The 24,524-nt window shown below is 45.1% G+C and overlaps 3 non-coding genes across 3 annotated transcripts; all 3 read right to left on the reverse strand.

The window, feature by feature from the left end:
* Positions 1 to 16,177: 16,177 nt before the first annotated feature.
* On the reverse strand, positions 16,178 to 16,261 carry trnan-auu (transfer RNA asparagine (anticodon AUU)). Its single transcript has one exon. It is a non-coding gene; the product is annotated as a tRNA-Asn (tRNA).
* A 4,554-nt stretch (positions 16,262 to 20,815) lies between these two features.
* trnas-uga (transfer RNA serine (anticodon UGA)) lies at positions 20,816 to 20,897 on the reverse strand. Its single transcript has one exon. It is a non-coding gene; the product is annotated as a tRNA-Ser (tRNA).
* Positions 20,898 to 23,729: 2,832 nt separating this feature from the next.
* On the reverse strand, positions 23,730 to 23,813 carry trnap-cgg (transfer RNA proline (anticodon CGG)). The gene is given in 2 exon segments: positions 23,730 to 23,765; positions 23,778 to 23,813. It is a non-coding gene; the product is annotated as a tRNA-Pro (tRNA).
* Between the last annotated feature and the right edge of the window lie 711 nt (positions 23,814 to 24,524).

The raw sequence follows: 24,524 nt of genomic DNA on the forward strand, positions 1-24,524 counted from the left end.
TTTCATTTTCCATTTATCTGCCTCGGATCCACCGTTAAGTGTGTCTTCTCAGTCCTGTACCTGTGAGACTCTGATGCATTCTGAGCACGTGTATTTTTTCTCCTTTTTTTCCAGCTGTCCGTCAAACCTGGTAAATAATCTTAAAATAGATTTTGTATTCCATGAGCTATTTTTAGAGCACGAGTCTCCTGCAGTCGGTTTTTGTTATGATTGTGAGATGGACAGTGCACCGACGAATGATGACGGCTGTATCCAGCAGGATATTCAGCGTCGTAGAATCATATGGCAAACAGACCATTCGGCCCGACATCATTCTGCACGCTATTTTTTACTCAACCACATAGAACCAATTGAGCAGCACGTGATTTGCAACTTTCTGTGGTTTCGCAAAACAACCTCGTAAATGTTGAATGAAAATTATCAAATTAAATAAATTCATTAATTTATATAAATAAGTGAGTAATTAAATTAATAATTTGCTCCACATAAGACCAACTGAGGCAGAGCGTTGCATGTTCCAGCAGTATTTATGTGAATACATTTCCTCTCAGCAATTCTAAATTGCTACCTTCACCGTGATCTGCTCTGTTATGTTTGCCGATTCTGTCACATATTTCTCAATGTGCACCAGACCATTAGTCTATTCGAGTTATGTCCCACTCATAAATAATATAATATTCATTTCGATTTTCTTAGATAACCTCAGAATCGTCTGCAAATGCCATGCCTTTCCCATTGATAAAATTGTGTCTACGTTGTTCTGTGCAGCACCGAATGAGTTTGTGAATAGGAATGCGAGGGAAGGAAAATTTTCAAAGTTGGAATTTCCCAAAATTCCAAATTGCAGCATCCGGTTAATTGATGAAATCCTGAGAATTTGGCGTCACTGGTTACGTCACAGCTTAGCCGGGAATGTTCCGCTCGTCAGGGACATGGTGGACGGAAGAGTTTGTTCCTGTGTAGCAAGAAACCGTGATCTATATTACACTCACCAGTGCAGAAGAACGAGATGAATGGAGGAGAATGGGCAGCTGATGATTAATAGATTAATATTACAAGGTGAACACGTCACATGGACATGTTGGGATCCTGGGAACAGTACAGCACGGGAACAAGCCCATTGACTCACAACTTCTGCTCTGAACAAGATACCGAATGAGACTAAACTCTGATGACTGTACACGACCCATCTCCCTTCACTCACTGCCTACACGTGTGCTTTGATTTAATATTTACCGTTCTGGGAAGCTGGAGGGTATATCTCAAAAGATGGTAAACCTGTACTATCAGCTCCCTTGTTGATGTACATATTTTAGAAGGGAAGAGGAAACACCTAATTTAACAAAAAGTTGAATGCTCAGTTAGACTTTCCGGGAAGGGAGCAGGAAGGCTGGTGAGTGAGAGAAACCATCAATCGGTACACATCTAGACTTAGTCATGATACAGCATGTCATGGTCCAGTCTGTGAAAACCGCATTCCGGTTCACGGTCCAGTCCCAATTCCTTATTCCAGGTTTTCCGGGTTTCTCCAGTTTCTGTTCAGGCAACTGATTCTCGTTTGGGCTGCTTCATAAGTAGCTTCACGATTCAGCCTCTGGCTGCCGGATTGTTTCTGTCCAAACCCCTTGTCTGTATCCACCTTCCTCCTGAAGCCTAGCATAGCATAGCTTTGCCTCGCCTCACTTTGTCTCTGCCTGGATCCTTGCCTCACCTCGCCTTGCCTCTGTCTGCAGCCTTTCCTCGCCCTGCCTTGCCTCTGTCTGCAGCCTTTCATCGCCCTGCCTTGCCTCTGTCTGCAGCCTTTCCTCGCCCTGCCTTGCCGCTGCCTGGAGCCTTGTCTCGCCCTGCCTTGCCTCTGTCTGCAGCCTTTCCTCGCCTTGCCTGTGTCTGGAGCCTCGCCCTCATTGGAACTGTCTGTCTGTGTCCACGCCTTCGCTAGGTAGGTCCGGCCGTTTTGCCGCTGCCTAGCAGTGGGAACTGTGTCGTCGTGTTCAGCGTTCTGTGTGATGAGTCCCGGCCCTATGTCCTGTACCCAAGGAGGGGTTCCGGCTCGGTGTTCCATGTTCCTGACTCTCCCTCGACTCAGGCTCAGTGTCCTTCGCTCCTGTTCTTACTCGACCAAGTCTCTGCGTTCCTGCCTCTCCCTCGACCAAGTCAAGGCTTCGGGGTCTCGTCCCGTCCCAATCACGTCCAAGATCATTGTCCTGTCCAAGCCACGGCTTTGTGTTCTCGTCTTGTCCATGTCCATCGCCCAGCCCAGGAGTTCCTTACCCATCCTGGTGCTGGGGTTACCTTGTCCGGTTCATGAGTCTCACCTACCGTCCTGTAACCTCTTCATGTCCTCGCCTGGTTCTGGGGTCCGAGCCCGAGTCAAGACCCAGGTTCTGGGTCCTTGTCCAGTCTCTGGCTCGGAGTCCAAGGCCAGGCTCCTAGTCCTCGGTTCGATGTCCAGGTTCCCTATCCTAGTCAGGACCTAGCCCAGGCCCGGAATCCTTGTCTCGTCTGGGGCCTGTGTCATGTGCAGCGTCCTTTCTTCCTTCCTTCCCCTGCTTCCTCCTCGCGCCTAGTCCTGTTCCTGGTAGTTCAGTGTCTGTGTTTTGCTTTTGGGGCCACTCCCAGCCCCTCCCCCCCACACATATGACGCAGCAAGAGGATCAGGAGTTAAAAAAGGTACAAAGTGCCGAGGAATCTGAAGAGTTTGAGAAATATCGAGTGATGTAGGCACGGAATTGGATTGTAATTAATAATGGTAAATCTGTGGTGCCTAAATGGGAAAGAAATCAAGTGATGTATTGGCACCATGGCAACTGTGGGCATCAAGGTTCAGATAGATCTATGGAATAGTTGAAGAATCTGTGTTGGTGGCCGAAATTGCGAGGAGATGTACAACATTATAGCAAGAATTGTTTGGATTGTGCCCGCTGAGAACCCCGATAAATCGGCTAGATAAGCAAAATGACTAAACGGCCCATGGGTCCCGGTCTTACCCTATGTTCTGAGAATAGCCCTCAGTACAGAAGCATCCTCTCCCGCAATTATACGTTTTATGTTGACGATCGGGAGAAAAAATGAAAGGGTTAGATTTATCGAAGAACGAGTATGATACATTGGAATGAACAATAGCAAACAGCAAATAATTGACTCTTTTATGGAGGCTCATTATGATGCTTCCCATAACACGTGACGTAAGAAACGGCAGAGCGATGCTTGTTTAGAGGTGCGAGCAAAACCGCGGGCGGTTAAAATATGACAGAAGGTTATGATGTCACTATATCAGCCGAGCCCCATTACCCCTTCCAGATTAGTCGGGACAGAGTCAGTCCATCAGTATATCGAATTCAGACCGCTCCACATAAGTTAGGTTGGTATCATATGAACCAACTCAAACACCTTGGAGACAATGTCCTCTCGTAACTGAGTTCCAGAAAACATATTGTCAATGGGATGCTCTGCTCCGAGATGAGATTATCCGCTTGCATTTACGTTTCAGGCAATCGACGGTGATGTGGATGATGGAGCGGTTGCCCCCTCAGTAAGTTGGGCGACTACTTCCATTTTGTACCCGGAGGATCGAGACAGTTCACATCTCTGCATTCGCCCGAGCCAGAGCGGAGACACTGGAAAAGAGAAACAAATGGGAACGTGTTTTTGTTACGTGGACCTTTGGACATAAAGCGATTGATAATTTATCTGATATGAATGGATTTTAACAAGGTGTTAAATTTATCCATCGTAGGACCATTCATAATGTCAGAAGATTTGGCATCCAGGGAAAGTTGGCTGATGGATTCTGACCTGACGCCCACAGAAGACAGAGGATAGTTGTCGATGGATTTCTCCCTGGATTTCGGTGACAGATGTCCTGCAGAGATCTGTTCTGAGACCGCCGGCTTTTCGTGTTTTTATAAACGATTTAGATGAGGAAGTGGTAGGGTGGTTTATTCTGTTTTCAATGATGTGGATGTTGGTGGAATTATGGATGGTAGAGAAGGTTGTCACAGATTACAACAGGACAGTGACAGGAAGCAGAGCAGGGCTGAGCGGTTACAGATGGAGTTAAACCCGGAAAGGTACGAAGCGATTCGCTTTGGAAAGATGGATTTGAAGGCAGTAGTGATATTTTCTAGTGTCAACCCAGGGCCGCACATTAGTACGAGTACCACAATGGAAACAGAGTGGTGACACTCTCTCTAATAAGCCGAGGGACATTCATCGGTACGAGTACCACAATCGGGACGGAGCGGTGCACTGCAGGTGCAGAAGGAAGTGTGATTAACAGGTGATCCAGTGTTCTGTACATCTATATAATGATGCTCGAAAGGTAACATACCTGACAGTAAATCAGGAGGGAAAAAAGACAACGTAATCACAAATAATAGCACAGCCTGGAAACCTGCAGATTGTTCACAGATTTCACTTGCTACTTTTGTTCAAAGAGAGAATGGATGGAGAAATAGTGGTAGTATTGTGGGGGGTTGGAGAATATCTTTAAATTTAAACAGACTACATCGTACGTAATGGATAGGAAGTGGTCAAGTCATCACTGGCAGAGGTCAGATTCCTGCCAAACGGCCCATGTCTGCGCTGGAAAACATTGTTCTTCAAACTGTCTACAGCCCTCGCTAATTTCCCGAGGTCACGCTCCCTTTTTGATCACACGTCTCTGGAATATCGCTGAGGATCTTTTACAGTGTTTAGAGGAATATGTGCAGTGTATTTTATTTTAACACATGTCAGCTGTCATTGTGATTTCCATTACTCAAACCCCCGGAATGTCTGGAACGAACGAACGAAAAGATGAATGAATGCTCCCCTTTAATAAAGAAGTTGTCTCCATTTCATCCGCCAGCTCCTTCCACAACTTCAGAAGCGAATGTGCACGGTCAAAGATTACAAAATAAATTGACTTCAAGATGAATGCCTGTTTAAACAAACAAAGATACAAAATGTATCATATTTGAATAGCTGAAGCCAGGTATCATGGAAAATAACATGAAAAATCCACATGATGTGTTCTTCTAATGTAAATGGATTGTAATATCCCTTGAGACATCAAACTTGTGACACGGCGGCAGTGAGTAAAAATAGGCTAACGCAAGTTACAATGATATAAAATATGCTATTTATATGCTGAAGCCAGGGATCATGCACAAATAACATTGGAAAAGGCACATCGTATTTTGTTTTAAAGTAAATAGATTGCACAATCCCTTGAGGAGTAAAATTAATAACACAGGAGCAGTCAGTAAAAATAGTTTAACGTAAGTGTTTGTGCAGTTGGTTGTCACCAATGTCCCTGGCGTGATAGCCACGCTAATTGCCTCAGTGGAATTGCTTTCCCCTTAATAAAAGTCTGTTAAACCGATCACCAGTCCATCTGAGCAGCTGAAACGCTCCGGACAACTGAACGCTGCTTCTGACGGAATATGGGATATCCGGCGATTTACTACATCGCGGCAATTTTCTATCCCACACTTGTAGCTGTTGGTGTCCTCGGTAAGATGCCGGAGCTGGTTACTTTATGTATGGTGCTTTCGTTACTCTGCTGTGGTATCCGCACTGTTACTGAGCACAGATGCTACCGTCGGCTGAAACGTGTTTCCGGAATGAAGGATCCAGGAATCCAGTGCTTTTATTTTCATTTTCCATATTTCGTTTCTTGCTTTTGTCAATTAAGTTGGAGCCGATTTTGACATTGCTTCAGAATGTCACCTCGCTAAGCTTTCTGAAGTGATGGTGATCTCTGATTTTCTAGGTCCGAGTCTATATCAGTGCAGACACTTCGATCTTATAACAACCTGGCAGCTTATTTAAATGATGGTCCCGTCTATTTTCGACACGTGGGTCTGTTCTTCTGTAAGTCATTAAATGAGAACGCGTACTTTGCATCTCCTTGATGCCACTTTGTCACCGCTACAAACAATCCCGTCAGCTATTTTACTTCTAATAATGGCAAAGGTGTTGTTTACAGGAGCGATCGACTGCTCACCGGTCCGTGAGTCGTGGAACTCGGATGCCTCGCTCTAAACTGTGGGAAGGTCGCCAATCCACTGACACTCACATCCGTCATTGTCCTCCAGCCGGAGTGCAGCGACCGAGACCGCACACACTGGATTCCCGCTTTCCACTTCCAAACAGACCATACCCGACATAGCATCGCAAGAATGGGAGCATTCAGGGAGCTGACCATATTTCTATTTTGTTTCCAAATTTCTTGCAGTTAATTTAACGGCGATTGTGATCCTTTCTCGGGGAAAATGCGGACTCTCCAAATGCATCACCCGTTACCTGGTTGGAATGGCAACAGCGGATCTGATGGTGGTTATCGTTGCTGCTTTATTGGAACAGACCAACAATATCTACATTTATTCCAGATCCCTGCTCATCACTCCTGTATGCGCACTGACACTTGTATTTGTCCAGGTAACGACGGACTGTTCTGTTTGGTTCACGGTCAGTTTTACCTTCGATCGCTGCATCGCAATATGTTGCCGAAAGCTGCGGGAGCGATATTGCACCGAGAGAACAGCAACGGTGGTTATGGTGACCGTGCTTATAGTGAGCGGCGGGAAATGTGCCCCGTTATACTTTGCCATTGAACCTTACGTCATCGTTGACAACACGCCGTGGCGGTGCATCAGCACGTATGAATACGTTACTTCACCCGTGTGGAAAGGATACCAAATACTGATCAGCATTTTAACACCATTGCTGCCAATCGAATTAATCCTGATGTTTAATGGGTTAACCGTAAGACATATCGTTGTGGCAAATAGAGTCCGCAGAAAGCTTCGGGACAGCAGCGCCAATCAGAAAGATGCCGAGGTGGAGAAACGGAGAAAATCGATGATTTTACTGTTTTCTATATCAGCTAATTTCATATTATTTTGGATGCCCCATGTAGCCCGTTCCCTGAAATGGCAAGTGCAAAACTATCTTTACCAGAACAGATATTTGAGTTCCCCGGTATACATCCTCCAACAACTTGGTTTCATGTTACAATTTCTCAGCATGTGCACCAATACTTGTATCTACACACTGACACAGAGGAAATTCAGAGAAGATCTGATCAATGGAATGAAATATGTGTTTACATTAAATGGCCATCTGTGTAGATAACGCCCTTGTCTAAAGGCAATTCAGCTTTCTTTTCTCAAATAAAGTCGTTTTACAAAGTACTGGTTCAGCAAATATGTCATAAATTCAAACAATTTATTCAAACAATGACACGTCTGGTCATAAGGAATTTGCTGAGTTTTTGCTTCACACAGTTCAGGTAGGTAGCTATATAAACATTCAATACTGCTGCCGTGATTGTCACTTTGGTTGAAGTATGTTCCAAACTATCACAGACACTCGACTGTCACAAGGGCAGGGATGGCTTCAGGACTTTCCGGGTTTTAGATGTTTCAAAATGGACAGTGTCGGGTATCAGAATTTAAAGGGAGTACGATGGGGAACTAGGGATAGTATCGCAGCTGCAGAATGGGAGGACAACGTGGAGCATTCGTTTGTTAATAGACCTGGAGACGAACACTGATTATGTTCTGGCGTTTGAAATGGGCGCAATCTCACCATTTGGAGTATTCTGTACAGCCGCCCACCAGATTAACAAAATAAAATGCGACGGGAACAGTGATGAACCGACTGGGAAGCAGAACCTGGATATGAGCCATGTTATTCGCAAGGGCACCTGCAACCTCCCTAATAGTCTTTGGCACCTACCTAAGTTAAAATGCTTAGGAATTGCATAAATTATCGGTTGTGTTCAGGAAGTCTTCATGTCACAATATGAATAAAGGCTGACTAGATAACATTCCATGTCAGATCTAATATTAGGAAAGGAAACGGGTCTTGTGACAGATCTATCCCCGGGTCCGCATTTCAGATCAACAGGGCGAACTCCCCACCATTTACCTTGCCCAGGGATAGCACCAGAGAGTATGGAATGTGTTTAATTAGGGGTCAGCGATTTATGGTGCTGCCTGTCAGGAACTCAGGATGGTACATTGGGAAATGATGCACTCGGGGTGTTGCGCAACAGGTATGTGGGGATTGTTTAGGGAGCACTTACACGGGGTTCAGTATAGGCTTGTCTCATCGATGCAGGGAAAGGACGATAGCGTAAAGTAACGCTGGGAGACAAGAAAGTTGGAACAACACGTCAAGGGGACGAAAGAAGATTACTAACAGAACTGGAAGAAAGGATCAGGTAAGGCTAAAGCAAGTCACAATGTAGACAGGAAGGAAATAAACAATGGACTTAAAAGAGTGATAGGGGGAGTTGAGAAATCCTTGACTAGTTGGACTGTGGAGAACAGGAGGAGACTAGAGAGAGTGTGGACAGATCAGAGGCAAAAGAGGAAAACGTGTCTGAAGTCCAAGGAGGCGGTGAAGCTCCTCACTGAATACATTGATCAATGTGAACACTGCGAAAAAATGCAGATATGCTCGAACATGCCGACGCTGAGAAAGAGGATGCGTTGGAAACTTGGAAAACATTATGATAGATGATTCCCCGGTGCCGGAATGGATATAGTCCAGGTAATTTTGGAAGGCGAACTCCGATATTGCTGTGCTTTTGGACAGGATATTAGTGTCTTCGCTGGCCACGGAAGTGGAACTAGGTGACTGGAGGGTGGAAAAAGTTATTCATTTGTTGAAGAAAAATAACAGGGATACGTCTTGGAATTATAGACCAGGGAGCCTCACATCAGTAGTGGGTAAACTACTGGAGGGGATTATTGAAGAGGGAATTTATGCGTATTTGGAGAAACGTAGTCTGGCTACGGAGAGAAAGCATGGCATGTTGTCGTTAATGAGCCAGATTGAATTATTTGAAAAAGTGAAAATAAAACTAACAGTTGAATCAGAACAGTCGATGTGGGTCCTTTAATTTTTGTTGCTTTCTGATAAGTTCCCGATAGTGGACTCATTCTGAAAGTGAGGAGACATGGGATCGAGGAAACCTGGCTGCGTTGATTCAGAATTGGCTTCCTAACAGTAGGAAGATGATATAGTAGATAGAGTGAATTCTGGCTGGAAGACAAAGTACATCCGTCTTCCGCATGAAGAGTTGAAATTCTGGCACACTTTGCAACTCTATTGCGAGTCTGATGGAGCCCGACAACTTGGAACCAGCATTTCAAAGTGATCAGCAGCAGCTTCCGGTGCTTATTAAAAGATCCAGCCTTCCAAAATCCCAATTCCAGTACACACTAATTTATCCTAATGCCAATTTACCTCTGAAACGTGGTTTTATTGCATCGAGTGTAGATACGCTCATATTTCGATCTATATAACCCTGAATCCACATGGCCGGTGTGGAATCCGTGTCTCCCTCTGAAATCATTAATAAACGAAACATACAAAACCACACAAACTAAAAACGCAGCGAAGGCAAAGCAAATATCTGAAATCACTCTTGTCTTCCTTCAAAACCATCGCAGACAGTCGGAGAATACTGAATAAACAATTTCCAAAGCTTCCATCTCCTCATGCTGTAACCATCCATTAACTCAGTCTCCATGCTTCAGTGTGTGCAAGGACAGAGGGATCGAACAGTATTACCGACTTTCTAGATTGGTCGGTGCTGTGAGACAGTAAGGTTCTAACCCAGTTATACAGACAGACAGCCACAGGAAACTACTGCACAGAAACTGGGTCTTCAGTAAGTTCGGACCTTGAGGAAATATTTAAAGTCTATTCCCATCGACCTCACCCGGACCGTAGCGATCCATAACCCTCTCATCCGTGTACTTCTCCAATCATTTCTTAAACGTTGACATCGGAATCTCAATTACCACTTGCGTTGGCAACACTGTCTTCACTCTGTCGACCCTCTGAGTGCAGACTATTCCCCTCATGATCCACTTAAACATTTCACATTTCACCCTTCACCCATGATCTCCAGCTGTCTTCTCGCCCGACATCAGTGGAGAAAGCCCGCTTGCATTTACACTCTCTATACGCCTCAAAAAGTTGTATACCTCTATCAAATCTCCCCTCAGTCTTCTACCCGCTCGGGAATAAAATGATGACATATGTAATCATTCCTTTTTAATTCAAAACATTCAATCCCGGCAATAGTCGTGTAATTTTTCTCTTCATTTTTTCAATCTTATTTGCATCTTTCCTGCAGGTAGTTGAGCTCAACAGCTCACAATATTCCAATTCGGGCCCCTATAAAGCCTTAAACCACAGCAACGTAACGTCCCAACTCCTGTACTCCATACTTTGGTCCGGGAAGGCCAATGTGCGAAAAGCTTTACCCTGTCTAACTGTGCCGCAACTTTCATTGAATTATGAACCTGCATTCGCAGATTCGTTTGTTCTATCGTACTCCTCAGTGCCCTATTTCTCATTGTGTCGGACCAACCCTGGCTGGTCCGCCCAAAGGGCAAGATCTAACAGTTGTGTGTGTTAAATCCGATCTGACAATTTTCAACCCGTTTTTCCAGCTGGTCCAGATCCCGCTTTATGCTCCGGTACTCTTCCCCCGCTGTCCTCTACACCTGTAATGCTGTTATCATCGGCAAATTTGCTGATCCATTTAACGACATTATTATCCAGATAGGGATATGGATGACAAGGAACAAGGGGCACAGCAACGATCCCTGGGATACTCCACTCATTACAGGTCCTCAGTTAGAAAGACAATCATCCATCACCACACTCTAGCTTCCCCAACGTATCCAATGGCGAATCCAATTTACTTCCTCATTGTGAAAGCCAAGTGACTGATCCTTCCCGAGCATCCTCCCACACGGAACCTTGCAAATTCCTTGCCGAAGATCCTGTAGACGGCATCCACAGCTTTGCCTTCAACACCATTCCAGATTACTAACTGTAAAGCTCTGTGAGATTGGTTAGACATGATCTACTACGCACTGGTCCATATTATCTATCGCTAATGTTCCTGTTCCTGATCCGAGGCTGGTGAAAGATTTTCGATGGGGAGAGAGATCGGAGTCGGGTGTTTGGTGTCGGTAGAAACCGGGAGGGGGATAGACGGGAGAGAGATGAGGTGCTAGGTGATGCATTTTGTAGGCTCCAGTAAGAACGGGATGTCTACATTATTGATAAGGCTTTAGGAATTTTGAGAGTTGTTTATAAATCCAAAGAATCACGATGGCACTGGCGATACACGCGAAGTATTGCCGACTAAATGTCTAATCGCTAAATGTCTCGATGTATTTCTGCTGACCCACTGTCGCTGCAATCTGAAACCCCTAATTTCCCTTTAAGAAACGTACTGTTAATCTGTCTAAATTACTCAGCAGTGTAGCGAGCTGCTGAAGGACCAGGTGGACTTGACTCTCGGGAATGCAGGTGAGGCACCTTTCTGCGATCAGCGAAGGTCAGCCATTACCATTGCCGGAAAAGAGGTCGGTTCGGAAGACTTCCAGCCAGACTAAATCGACGGGCTAAGAGGCATCCTCTACCCGGCATCTTCTTAGCCAAAGGCCAATGACTTGAAACCAAGATGCATTACGTCAGCGCAACATTGCGGTTTCGGAGGGAAATGAGTGGCTGCTGACTTCTCTGTTTCATGGAGACATGGCTCAGTTCGGTGGAACTGCCGGAAGGATTCTCAATGCACCGTTCAGAGAAGATAAGAAGGTATTATGGTGCTGTTGGGGGGTGGGGAGGGGGTGGAACAGTGGTGTTGTTTCATGACAAATTCTTCATACTCTCCGTATATCGCGGTCTTGCCGCACTCTTGTTCCCCCAATCACAACACCCAATGATTGAGTTCTGTCGGTGCTGCTTACCGAGAGGTTCTCCTCATTGATCCGGACGGCACCTCACATACCGCCAGAGCAGATGTTAAGAAAGCAAACCATGTACTGAGTGCTGCGACCAGCAAACAAGGAACTGCCTACCCTCAAGACCTTTAAATCATTGCGGGGTTTCTATCAGGCTTATTTAATGAAATCTAGGCTTATTTGTCACCAGCACTTCATCCTCAGTACCAGCGGCTCCCGCACACTCGACCACTGTTAGGGCACGATCAGGAAAGCCTACCATTCCACCCCCGGACCATATTTCAGGCATTCTGAACGTCTGGTTTTCTTTCTCCTACCTCCACCCAGGCGGAGGGTGAGGAACAAGACTCCAGATGTATCGGCAACAATGTCGCGGGAATCGGGGGCCGACTACTGAATTGTTTCGAGGCGATAGACAGAATGAAAAATGACCCAGGGCTCATAAGAGAATCTGAATGTTACCATCTTTATAAAGACACTGGAGAACGAGTGTTTCCCACCGATTCATACAGTCCAGAGTGTTGCTTAACCGGAAGCACTGGGTGAACAAGAGATATGCAAAGTGCTGAGCAGTAGATTCGTGACAATATTTTTTTCATTCATTCATTATTATTATTTATCCATTGATTTTTTTTTGTATTTTTCTGATTTGATAGTGTATGTTGCTGTGATGCAGCACATCATCAGCTTCCCTGGTGGTCTAGTGGTCTAGTGGTTAGGATTCGGCGCTCTCACCGCCGCGGCCCGGGTTCGATTCCCGGGCAGGGAATAAAAATATTTCCTGCTGCACATTAATATGTTGATCTTAAATTATTTTGTGTATTCTTAGCTTCCACAACCGATTCCATTCCTGTCTGTGCTTAACCTGCATCCGCCTGATTCAGCGCCATAAAACCACAAAATATAGGAGCAGAATTGGGCTGTTTGGCCCATCGGGTTTGCTTCGACATTTACTCTCAGCCCCATTCTCCTGCTTTTCACTGTGTGTACAACCCCTTTCCCTCTACAAATGCTGCCTGACCCGCTATACACTGTTTCTGCAGCGATTCGTTATTTGTTCTGTATGTCACTTGTTAGACAATGAAAACATGACTTTGAAAAAAATATCGCAGGTGCAGTCTGAATAAAGCTGGAAATAACTGTGCGAGGTCTTACAGACAATCCACTCAGAGACGCTGTCTCTCTGTAGAAGAGGGTGACCATACATTCCCCATACTGGACTCTGGTCCGGCTCACACAGTTTGCCGACATCACCTTGACTCATCTGCCCGGGGTCATCACTGCTCAAATCTCAGTGAGTGTTGTCAGGTCCAGTCGGGTTTATTGCCGTGTGCACAGGGACGGTGAGGGACAGGTACAATGAAACACTTGCAGCATCATTGCTGGCTCGAAAAGACAGACAGTACGCAAAACATAAATTGTACATTTCTGCATCATGATCAAAAGATAGAGATAAATCCTGTGCCAGTTTCAGACTTGGAAATGATTTCTCAGGAAAACTGATGACATAGATTGCGAACTATTATATCCACGGGGGAGCATGCGGGCCAAAGAAAGGCCTGTTTATTCCTTTTCTTTAAACAGACAGACAACAGAAAGAAGGGCGAGTCTCTAGTCCTCTTCAGCCAGCCCTGGCATTCAATAAGATCAGGCTGGCCCAGACTTTTTCTCAATCCTACTCGCCATACCGCAGTTGCCGGACAAAAGTCGGACGGTGTCCTCCACCAAATCTTCTACCGTCTCCCCAGGTGAGAGGAGATAAACTTCTGTCGCCCGCCTTTGTTTCGACGCCAACGCATTTTTGATCTGTCTGAGTTAATCGGCAGTTTAACGAGCTGCTGAAGGACCAGATGGACTTTACTCTCGGGAATGCAGGTGCGGCACCTTTCAGCGATCAGCGAAGGTCAGCCATTACCATTGCCGGAAAAGAGGTCGGTTCGGAAGACTTCAAGCCAGACCAAATCGACGGGCTATGAAGCATCCCCTGCCCGGCATCTTCTTAGCCAAAGGCCAGTGACTTGAAAACACGATACATTACGTAAGCGCAACATTGCAGTTTCGGAGGGAGATGAGGGGCTGCTGTCCTCTCTGTTTCATGGAGACATGGCTCAGTTCGGTGGAACAGCCGGAAGGATTCTCGATCCACCGTTCGGAGAAGATAAGAAGGTATTGTGGTGCTGGGGTGTGGGGGGTGTTGGAACGGCGGTGTTGTTTCATGACTAACTCTTCATACTCTCCGTATATCGCGGTCTTGTCGCACCCTTGTTCTCCCAATCACAACATCCAATGATTGAGTTCTGTCGGTGCTGCTTACCGAGAGGTTCTCCTCATTGATCCGGACGGCACTTCACATACCGCCAGAGCAAATGTTAAGCAAGCAAACCATGTACTGAGTGCCGCGACCAGTAAACAAGGAACTGCCTACCCAGGGATCCAGGCGGATGGGGAGGAACAAGATTGCAGATGTATCGGCAACGATGTCGCGGGAATCGGAGGGCCGACCGCTGAGTTGCTTCGAGGAGATGGACATAAACAAATGTGACCCGGGGCTCATAAGAGAATCTGAATGATACCATCTTTATAAAGACACTGAAGAAGGAGTGTTTCCCACCGATTCATTCAGAGTCCAGTGCTCCATATCCAGAAGCACTGGATGAACAAGTGATTTACAAAGTGCTGAGAAACAGATTTGTGGCACTATTTATCACATTCGTTCATTATTATTATTTATCCATTGATTTTGTTTTGCATTTTTCTGATTTGATAGTATCTATTTCTGTGTACAGCACATCATCAGCTTCGCTGGTAGCCTAGTGGTTAGAATTAGGCGCTTTCACCGCCGCGGCGGCCAGGGTTCGATTCCCGGTCAGGGAATTAAGATATTGTCAGCTGTAATTTAATGCGTTTATTTTAAATCTTCGTCTGTATTAACTTGCTGCCACAGACACCCCATTCCTGTCTATGCTTAACCTGCATCCGCCTGATTCAGCAGCATAAGACCACAAAATATAGGAGCAGAATTAGGTCGTTTGGCCCATCGGGTTTGCTACGACATTTCCTCTCAGCCCCATTCTCCTGCTTTCTACTGATATCATGTCATGCCCTGATCAATCAAGAATCTACCGATCTCTGACAAATATACAAAGAGACTCGGACTCCACGGGGGCCTGTGGCAACGAATCCGACAGATTCGCCACTCGCTGGCTGAACAACGCACTCCTCATCTCTGTTCTAAAAGGATGCTCCTCTATCTCGAGGCTGCGTCCGTTGGTCTTAGATTCTCCCACCACAGGAAACATCCTCTCAACATCCGCCCTGTCAAGGCCTTTCCCCATTCGACAGCTTCCAATGAGGTCCCGCGCAATCTACTGAAATCCAATGAATGCAGACCCAGCGCCATCAAGCGCTCTTCATATCATTAGCCGTTAAATCCCAGCATCATTCCTCTGAATCTCCTTTCAACACTTTCCAGCTTCAGACATGCTTTCTCAGGTAAGGGAACTAAAACTACTCAGAATGCTCCAAGCGAGGCCTCGCCAGTTCTTTATAAAGTCTCTGAATCACATCCTTGCTTCATATTCCGGTCTTCCTGAAATAAATGCGAGCATCGCATTTGCCTTCCTCATCACAGACTCAACCTGCAAATTAACCTTTGGGACGTTATGGTGTCGGTGTGTACGTCACAATGGGAGGCCTGTATACGGACTCCCGAGGCTCTTAGCACCTCCGTCTTCTTGTGTGCATTTTCTCTCCTCTTAAAAAGTCTGCTCCTCCATTTCTTATATCAAAGTGTCTGGCCATATATCTCCCTGCACTGCATCTCATTTGCCATTTACTTCTCCATTCCCCAACCTTCTGTAGCCTCTTTATCTCCGAGAAGGACTTACTGCCCTTTTCGCACTGAAAAATCTGCATATGGTGAGTGGTGTCATAGCAAAGTCTCCCATATCGAGCTGACTACCACACATCTTCACTTGCACCCGCCCAACTCTTGCCCATTTCTTAACTCCCCATTCTGGTCACCTGCTCTCTACGTTCAGTTCAGCGTGAGTGTGTGGAACGGAAAAGTGTACTATCTCTCTCCGTCCACAAATGCTACCTGACCCGCTGTCCACTGTTTCTTCAGCGAGCCGTTATTTGTCAAAGCTGGCGAGGAGAAGCCAGGAGAAATGGGTTGAGAGGGTTAATATATCTGTCATGATGGAATGGCGGATAGATGAGATGAGGCGAATAGCCTAATTCAAATCCTATATCTTGTGGCGTTGTGGCCAAATTTGATGAGGGACTAATGGTGAATATTGCTTTTCATGACCCAACATACCAACCTGTCTGGCGCCTCTGAGACAAAAGTTGGAGGTTCAGAAATTTTAAAGTGATCGTTTCAAAGATGGTCTCCCAGATAAACACCTCGCTACGAGGATGGGATTCGAACCCACGCGTCCAAAGCACAATGGATCAATAGTCCATCGCCTTATCCTCTCGACCACCTTGTCTGTTCTTCGTGCTCTTGTGATTATTGTTCTGAATTTCTTCAACACGTACAAACACGCTGAATGAACTCAGCATGTCGGGTAGCATCGGGTGAAAAGCGACAACTGTCATCACTCCTCTCTCATGTTCCAACTTCACTCCCTCTGAACGCACTGCCCTCCACTCTCTCCGCACCAATCCTAACCTCACCAACAAACCTGCAGACAAAGGTGGTGCCGTAGTAGTTGGCGGACGGACTACTACCTCACTGTGGCCAAACGGCAGCTCTCTGACACCTCGTACTTACCCCAGGAACAGAACCTCACCAAAGAACATCAAACCATTGTCTACTCATTTCAACGGATGCTGCCCGACCTGCTGAATTCATCCAGCTTGTTTGTACGTGTTGATTTGACCACAGCATCTGTAGTGTACTTTGTTTGTACTATCTCTTTCCGTCCACAAAAGCTGCCTGACCCGCTGTCCACTGTTTCTGCAGTTATTCGTTATTTGTTCTGTATGAACAAGGAGAACATGACTTTGAAAAAAAATATCGCAGTTGCAGTCTCAATAAAGCTGGAAGTAACTTGCGAGGTCTCACAGACAATAATTTTTAATGGATACAATGTAGATTTGATCTTCTTCACTCCTCACTGCACCTCAATCCACTCAGAGACGCTGTCTCTCTGTAGAAAAGGGTAACCATAATTTTCCCATATTGGACTCTGGTCCTACTCACTCAGTTTGCTAACATCACCTTGACTCAACTGCCCGGGGTCATCTCTGCTCAAATCTCAGTAAGTATTGTCAGGTCCGGTCGGGGTTATTGCCGTGTGCAGAGGGACGGTGAGGGACAGGTACAATGAAACACTTGCAGCGTCATTGCAGGCTCGAAAAGACAGACAGTACGCAGAACATAAATTGTACAATTCTGCATCATTAACAAATGATAGATATAAATCTTGTGCCAGTTTCAGTCTTCGAAATGATTCCTCAGGCAAACTGATAACAAAGATTTCGATCTATTACATCCACGAGGTAGCATGCAGACCCAAGAAAGGCCTGTTTATTCCTTTTCTTTAAACAGACAGGCAACAGAAAGAAGGGAGAGTCTCTAGTCCTCTTCAGCCAGCCCTGGCATTCAATAGGATCAGGCTGGCCCAGAATTTTTCTCAATCCTCCCTCGCCCAAAACTGCAGTTGCCGGTCAAAAGTCGGCCGCTGTCCTCCACTAAATCTTCAACCGTCTCCCCCGGTGAGAGGAGATATACTTCTGTCGCCCGCCTTTATTTCGACGCCGTGACAGCGCCCGCAGCAGCGATCAGAAGCATATGGATATGAATGTTATATAATGGGAAATTGTTCTGAGTTTTGCTCAGTATTGACGGGACTTTGGGGAGGCAGAAGCAGTCAGGGTCTATGGGAGGGAACAGCTCTTGGGTGAAAACCTTTTTGCAATTGGATAACACATTGGATTGACATCTGCATAAACGAATGGGAGCTATGTAGGTTGCACGTCATTTGACGAGATTGGTTGATGTCAGACAATTACACCACGTCAGTGACAATTGGCGCGGGTGATTTTGACGGAAGGTCAGCGAACCGATTTGTCTATGGCAATAGGCGGGGTCGCTCGGTAGACCAGAGAGCAATGCGGAGTCTGTACAGTGAGTGATATGAAACGGCGAAAGCTTTTCGCGTTCAGAGACCATGCTGCCCACTTCAGTGAATCAGTCACAATCTCAATCTCCCCTCTTCCAGCCGCAGCTGAAAAACATTTCTTATCGAATATGTCATATCAGTGGAAAATTCAAGTGTTTTCAGCTAACTGAAATTTCACATGGTGGTCGTGTCTTAATGGAGCACTGAACCAAAGTCCAGGAGCAGATTTGTTTAAAAAATCGGTTCTCCTTCATGTCATATTAACTGTTCGCCCCGACATTTCAGCAACAGTTTACACCCACTCCCTTACGCTCCACCCTAGCTGTCTAGTAAAAGAAAATATATAAATGTCCCACCACATTCACGCAGTCCTTTCACTAAACACGAATATTGATAGATAAGTGTTCGCTTCAACTTGTGAGGAAAGTGTGGGAGTGAGGAGCAAAGGAAGATCTGGAGAGAGAGAGAGAGAGAGAGAGAGTGCGCGCACGCGCGTTCGTGTGTGTGTATGTGTGTATTAGAGAGAGAGAGAGAGAGAGAGAGAGAGAGAGAGAGAGAGAGAGAAGGAGCGGGACATGGAAGTGAGGCAGGGAAGAGAGTCACATCGTAGGCAGGACAAGCGAGATAAACGGGGAGTTTGATAGGCAGTTCAAGAGAGAGCGTTACACGGCAGTTGACCAATTTCATGTTCACTTTCGGCCACTGTTTTCCTTACAGTGTTTTCTTGACCACATTCAACAGAGGAAGCACTCTGTACTGCTTGATGCCATTCTCCGTTACTTCAATTATAAATGCAATTAACATTATTTTAGTGTCATTAATTCTTAAAACTCCAATGTTAGTTTTGCTTTGGATGCAAGGGTTCTGCCTCGAGCGATAAATCGTCCGCTGTCTAACTTAAGGAAGTACGTTGGTGAACGAAGCGAGGCCCTCTGCATCCGTACAGTTGTACAACACACCGGCAACAATCGCCCTGTTTCTACTCACAATCTATTCATAGACACCCGGTTGCAAAGTAAAAATATTGTAGATAAATAAACTGCATTGGCCTGTCGATTTGGTTAGTTTCCACCTGTTTTCACCCATCAGCACGTACATTTTTCATTGCGCTTGTGTGTACATATAGATGTTCGCATAAATATAAATTTGAGTTCATTTTGAGGTAATCACCAATTGCGTATAATGTATGATCCCGTCGGTTAGATCCGTCACCAGATACAGATGAATTGAATCACTGTCGGTTATTTTCCGTAGTAGAAATTCAAGACGTCGACCAGCATATGTGGGTGTGTGGGGTGTGTGGTGGAAGAAATTTTCAAACTTTTGCGTTGAAATGCTGAATCAGGGCCTTCTAATCTGGTACATATTCTCAGCTAAAAATGCTGCGAGAATTGAACTGACAGAAATATTGGATGTCAACTCCACAAATTCTCGAATCTCCTCAGCCGAAGGAACAGGATTTATTGAAGAACGTGTTACCGGTTCCAGATCTGTGCTGGATACGGTACCAGAACTCAATACCTCGAAATCCATGTCGTTAATGAAAATCGAATCGGGAAAGTACCGCGTTGAACAGAGAATTAGAATCAGGTTTATTATCACCGGCACGTGACGGGAAATGTGTTAACTTAGCAGCAGCAGTTCAATGCAATACATAATCTAGCAGAGTGAGAAAATAATAATAATAACAACAAATGAAATGAAACATAATAATAAATAAAGAAGAAAATCAATTACCTCTATTGAATAGATTATGAAAAATATGCAAAAACAGAAATACTGTATATTAATAAAGTGAGGTCGTGACCAAAACTTCAAAGTCTATTGGTGATTCTGATTGCAGAGGGGAGGAAGCTGTTCCTGAACCGCTGAAAGAGCGTTTCTGTCTCATACCCTTAGACACCCAGGTTCAAACCTGATATCCGGTGCCATCTGTGTCGACGTTGCTCCATTGCAGACTGTAGGAATTTTTATCGGCAGTGTCATGACGGTCTATTATCGTCCCTCATTAATGAGCTGTCCTTACTGTGTCAGGCTGATGACGTGACGTAGCCGGACAGCGGGTTGCAATGAGAATATTTAGGCTGCAATTGGGTCTTTCAGTGAGGGCGCAAACTGGACAAAAGTGTTTATTGCTGGAATGTGTGAGGTCATGTACTTCGTTGGGATTGGTATTAAATAATGGACGATCTGTTGGGGTGAGACTGTCAAAGGAAACTGTTCCCGAAACAGAGATGGCGAGCCGATGGGTGGATCAGGTATTTTGGAAGGCCACTGCAGATTGTAGTTCATTGCAACTCGATTGGGAATTAGAAATAGAGGAAACATTGTGATACATCTGTACAGGTTCCTGAGGTTGGGTCTGATGCGGTGACGGTAATTTCCCTCCCCATATATGCTGAAGGGTACAGTAGCACTGGAGAAGCTCGGAACAATTTAACTGACTCACCTCCCGTGATGAATTTACATCCTCTGACGAACAACTGAAGTTAAAACTGTTCACTACAGGATATAGAATATAATGTCCTCCGGTGGTCTCTGCCACAACTACAGTAACACAGGAATCGAGTGAGATTAGAATCTGACAGAGGATGAAAATACGTCGCCATGCGAATCGTAGAGCGAAAGGACGATGTCCTCTTCTTGACACTGACGCTGAAATATCCGTTCTCCGAGTTTGATTCTTTTAGTTTAACAAGACAGTAAAATTCCGCACTGCAGAGAGTTTAAGCTGCTTCCAGGGGATTGATCAGAGTCGGAATACAAATTAACATTGCACAATGAGTACAAATGTATTGTATTGAATTGTATTGAAGAGTGTAAAAATACGCAGTTCTCAACTGAACACAGAGGGTGCTGCGCTCAGACAGCATCAAGGGTGTTAAATTTTATTGGCAGTGGGATTGCTGGTGTGAGCGCTGCGAGCAGGGTTCGAATCTGCGCGGGGAATCCCCATTGGATTTCAAGTCCAACGCCTTAACTACTCGGCCATCGCAGCTAAAGAATGTTCAGTACCCACTGTAGCACTGCCCCTGAAGTGAGAGTTTTACTTGATTTCTGTTTAGTAATGGAAAAGGTGAATCATTATTTCAACACGAATAGTATAATTGGACAGCTCTGGAATTTGTTTCAACACCGATAGCTCAGAACGGGAGTATGGAGGGGTAACACTGCCGTCAGTATCATAAATGAAGGAGATTTCCAGTATTAGGGATAAAGAACAGGATCGGAATTTGGTCTATAATGACGAACATATGTCAACATTACATTGTTGTTTTATATTCTACTCCTCCTGGACTGAATTTTAACATTGCATTTGCCTTCCTTTACCACTGACTAGGCCTAGAAGTAAACATTTCGGGAATATTGCACAAGGTCTCTTTGCAACTCTGATTTCTGAAGCCTTCCCCATGCAGAGACTTTTTTAATCCTTTCTTCCAATGTGCATCACCGTACCACACGATGATCTATTTGACAAATCTTCTTGACAAATCTTTCTCCTCAACTGTCTTTGATCTTCAATGTGCTTTGAATCTTTTGAGTTTTTGAACACGTTGAAGTAAGGCTATATTTCTTATATTTTCCTTTCTTTAGCCTAACTTCCTTCAGAGTGGCGTGACAATCGCAGTTTTCCAACCATCTGGATCTATTCTAGAATATCAAGTCAAGTTACTTCTTAATTGTCATTTCGACAATAACTGCTGGTACAGTTCATAGTAAAAACGAGCCAACGTTTTTCAGGACCATGGTGTTACAAGACACAGTACAAAAACTAGACAAGTCTACGTAAAAAACAACACAGAAAAACAATCTACACTAGACTACAGACCTACCCAGGACTGCATAAAGTGCACAAAACAGTACAGGCATTACAATAAATAATAAACAAGACAATAGGGCAGTTAGGCGTCAGTCCAGGTTCTACGTATTGAGGAGTCTGATAGCTTGGGGGAAGAAACTGTTACATAGTCTGGTCGTGAGAGCGCAAATGCTTAGGTGCCTTTTCACAGACGGCGGGTGGGAGAAGAGTTCTTATGAAGGGGGAGTGTGGTCCTTCATAATGCTGTTTGCTTTGGTGGTGCAGCGAGTGATATAAATATCCGTAATGGCGGGAGGAGAGACCCCGATGATCTTCTTAGCTGACCACTCTATCCGCTGCGGGGTCTTGCGGGCTGAGGTGCTGCAATTTTCGAACCAGGCCGTGATGCAGCTGCTCAGAATGCTCTCAATGCAACCACTGTAGAATGTGATGAGGATGGGGGAAGCTGTACGAAGCTGGCTGGAGTTAGGAGTTAATGCTTTGGCTCTTGGTACGGTCACTCATGCCAAACAAGTCAAATGGAAGACGGCAGATGGAGACGACTGTCCACCGGCCCTAGAGTTTCGGGGGCTTACCTCAGAGATAACAAGCTGAACTGGTCAAAGAAAACTTCAATGAAACGAAAATGAAGAGTCCGTCTACATATGTATCTGTCGATATTTCTGAATCGCTACCCGGGACTTGGCAGGCAATTGCGCAAACCGAGCGGAAGCTACTGACACGATGAATGAATCCCTGAACGTCGCCGACTGACAGGGATGGAGGGTCTTCATTGCTGCCGCGGAAGGCCAGAGACTGGCAGTAAGTTATGAAATTAGTCAGCTCCGCCCTGGGGACAAGCCTTCGTTGTGTCCAGGTCATCTTCAGTGAGCGGTGCTTCAGAAAGGCGGCGAACGTCATTAAGGACTTCATCAACCTGGGCATGCCTCTTCTCACTGATACCGTCAGGAAGGAGATACAGAAGCCTAAAGCCAAACACTCAGCGATTCAGGAACCAATTCTTCCCCTCTGCCATCCAGTGTCTAAATGGACATTGAACCCATGAACACTACCTCACTCTTTTATCTCTTTTGCTCTATTTTTAATTTAACAATTTAATATACATATATTTACTCTAATTCAATATTTGATTGATTTTTATTTCTATATTTCTCACGTATTGATTGTACTGCTGCCGCTAATTTAACAGTTTTCTCGATAAATGTTCCAGATATTAAACCCGAATCTGATTCTGATTCTGAAGTAAGTCACATCCGTAAGACAGATGCTGGTGTAGTTCGGAACTGAGACTCTCAATCCGGATCAGCAGAAAATTAGTTCAGTGGGAAGATTCCAGCTCTCGAAATCCCAAGCGTTTGGCACAACAACGTGACCGAAGTGAGCAGTTTCGCTTGTCACCTAATTTCTGCCCGCACCGATTCGAAACCCTATGAAATGTATAAGCCGATATTGTATGCAATGTATATTCTATCCTATGAGATATATAAACCGATATTGTATACAAGTTAGAGGCACTTGTGTCCTGGTCTGGAAAAGGGAAGCGGTTAAACTATGTAAGTTCACTTGCCAGTTTCTCGTTCTTTGACATTAATGTCTACAGCGCTCATGAACATGCAGACCCATCGTTTTCCAAAGAGGGCTGCGCTGTTTCCATTTTACACGTATTTCCACAACAGAGTTCAACAGCAACACAGTCTTCCAACTCCTACACTGACCTCCTGAGGCCAGCGCGCCGAACACCTTTCCCACAGTCTCTCTGCACATGAGACGGGTTTCAGCAAACTATGCCCTTTTACCTCACTCTCTCCCTGCTGATTGGCACACTCCGGTGCTCTATCATTCCTCGAATAAATACTCAGCTGGTTTGACATTCCAAAATGTGACACTTCAAACTTACCTGCCTTGAAAAGTATTTCCAATTCCTTCTCCAGTGTTTCTGTTTGATATTGCCAATTATCCAGAGAGTCAATGCAAAAGTCGTGAAGCAAATCGCAGATAATTTCCAATAGCGGGCTCGTCCGGGATTTGAACCCGGGACCTCTCGCATGTGCTATTCCACCCGAAGCGAGAATCATACCACTAGACCAACGAGCCCGCATTCGCAGATTGCGTCACAACTGAACTCCGAAGCCATTTAAATTTAATTGGTGGAAAACCCATTGTCCTTTCCGTTGTTGAGAGGAGAGTCTGATGTCGAAATGTGCTGAGCCCGTATTCCTTTGAGATTACAAGAGTATTCGTTACTTGATTCAGTCAAAATAAGAATATAACTGACCCTGATGTATTGCACGTCAGAATACATTTGCCAATGGAAAGGAGCCAATCAAAGGACACTAGTTCAAAACGCAAACTCCAAGCATAGTTTTTTCACATAAGGAGATGCTTCTCAGAAATTTCCTGTCCCGGCGGCAGGTGGACGGTTAATAATTAGAATTATTCAGGCGCGTATACAGAAGTATTTTGTTCCATGAACAGCGGAGACGTTTGATAAACGGCACACAATAAGAACTTTATTCAGGACAAATTTTCACACGTCGATGCTGTCTGGTCCGCTGAGTTCCTCCAGCATGTTGTGTGTGTTTCGCAAGTTCGTCTAACATTCTGCTGATTATCCTTTCACTGACAAGCATTGTTCCGTCACGTGACCTTCGAACTCATGTCACGTCACCTTCCGAATTTACTATCTGCATTTACCTCTTTTCGGTGTACTCACAAGAGGATTCCAATTCGAACTGTAAAATCTACCATCCACATTCTCACATTCCACAACATCACCGATGACATCACCATGTTGCTGTTTGGGTA

This window comes from Hypanus sabinus, unplaced genomic scaffold, assembly GCF_030144855.1.
Source record: "Hypanus sabinus isolate sHypSab1 unplaced genomic scaffold, sHypSab1.hap1 scaffold_88, whole genome shotgun sequence".
In the NCBI taxonomy this organism is placed as follows: Eukaryota; Metazoa; Chordata; class Chondrichthyes; order Myliobatiformes; family Dasyatidae; genus Hypanus; species Hypanus sabinus.